The sequence below is a fragment of the Sinocyclocheilus anshuiensis genome, unplaced genomic scaffold (genome assembly GCF_001515605.1).
Source record: "Sinocyclocheilus anshuiensis isolate Anshui unplaced genomic scaffold, SAMN03320099.WGS_v1.1 scaffold1848, whole genome shotgun sequence".
In the NCBI taxonomy this organism is placed as follows: domain Eukaryota; kingdom Metazoa; phylum Chordata; class Actinopteri; order Cypriniformes; family Cyprinidae; genus Sinocyclocheilus; species Sinocyclocheilus anshuiensis.
In genome coordinates this window covers 35544-37530 of record NW_015558631.1, presented here as the reverse complement: position 1 = coordinate 37530, position 1987 = coordinate 35544, and positions in this window count along the sequence as shown.

The following is a 1987-nucleotide window of genomic DNA, read 5'->3' as shown; positions in this document are numbered from 1 at the left end:
GGTATGCATTCACCTTGAGAACTTCATCTTTGTCTCCAAATGCAATGACTTCAGTTTTTTCCTTGTTTAACTGAAGGAAGTTCTGGCACATCCAACTGTTAATTTCATCAATGCATTGGCAGAGGGAGTCAATGGGGCTGTAGTCATTTGGCGATAAGGCTAGGTAAATCTGGGTATCATCAGCATAGCTGTTATAGGCAATTTGGTTCTTTCTCATTATTTGACTTAGTGGGAGCATATACAGGCTAAACAAGAGCGGTGCAAGAATTGAGCCTTGTGGGCCTTGTGTAACTGTAAGAGTCTTAAAATCAAATGTAGGATTAGGTAACAGCTTAAAAGCAATGGTAACACTTTAGTATAGGGAGCAATTCTCACTATTAACTAGTTGCTTATTAGCATGCCTATTATTAACATTTGCTGTTTATTAGTGCTTATAAAGCACATATTCTGAATGATCATTTTCTAGATCCCTAATTTTACCCAATAACTAAACTTAACAGCTACCTTACTAACTATTAAGGAGTTTATCGAGGCAAAAGTCATAGTAAATGGTTTGTTAATAACGAGAATTGGACCTTAAAATAAAGTGTGACCAAAGCAATAGACAAATTGTTTTATCATGGCACACTCAAAACAACAACAAATTAGCTGTGGCTGAATTTAATTCAGTTGTGGCCAGTGGTAGAAATTGAAACTCTGTAAATGGACATGCAGACGTGAGCCACTAATGTACATACAATAATATCAGGTTGCATTATTGTGATATTGTAAGCAGCCAGTGATTTAACCAACATTTGTGATCTGCAAAGAATGCAGAAAAAAAAGTCCCACAAGACAATGTGACATTCCAAATTCCTCTGATTCCTTTCTGGGATAATGAGTACGGTGTGACTGAGATTAAAATATTTCACTCAAGTGTTGCTGTTTTCTATGTGTTATCTGAGGACTGAAGCGAATCAGACAATAGTGATTATACCTGCAGCCTGTGCATGATAATGCTTTATACATTTGTGATCTTCATACAACAAAAAGTTTGTTTTATAAAAATCAACCACTGGGACATAAAAGAGCCTGAAGTTAAAGAAACACAAATGAAAAATTATTTTTCAAGACATGAGGCTATGTATACACTAGTGCGTTTTAAAATGAAAATGATCCTCGACCTTAATTGCATTTCCACTGCGTTTCAGAAAAGATCTCCGTCCACGCTACACGACCAAAAGCGCATGTCACATGACAATTCATGCACCCTGGGCATGTGCGTAAAAGTGTAAACAGGAAGTTGCTTGTTCACTATGCAGTTGGTTAGTAGTCCTACTAGTATGGCGAGGAAAAGCAAGGATGTCTTTGTGTGGACAGATGATATGGTGGAATTGTTACTCAAAGTAACTAATGATTACAAATCGGCCCTGGCAGTTAAAAATGTCAACTGGGAGTCATGTCAAAACATATACATCGACATACTCAACAGATTTAGGGAGCAGTGTCCACCACCGGAGGAAACCATGGAGACGGGAAAGGATTATCCACACAAAAAGGAGGAGATCACCAAAGGTATGTAGGTCTTATCCTTGCTATAATGTTATGACTTAAAAAAAATGCTGGCTAATCTATCAGAAAGTGTAACCAGAAAACGCTTTCTTATACAGTCATGCAGTTTTTTTGTGAGGGGCAGGGACTGGCCGCATACCTACATGATGAAGACAAGGCCTAGTCTTTGTTCGAATCAACATTTGTTTGTTTCAGTAATGATTTAAATAAAGCATCGCAGGGATTGAAGAGTACTCCAGTGGTTCCCTCAAGATTGTTTTCATTACTGGAATTTTTCTGATATGAAAGAAATTCCACAGGCATCTTCCTCAGTGGAGAGACATCCTCTACAATAAGTCTGAAAATCAAAAGGTTGAACCTGCATTCATTAACAATATATATTTATAATTTTTTCAGATGAAATGTTATACCCCAACACCTTACATCATGTTAGGGT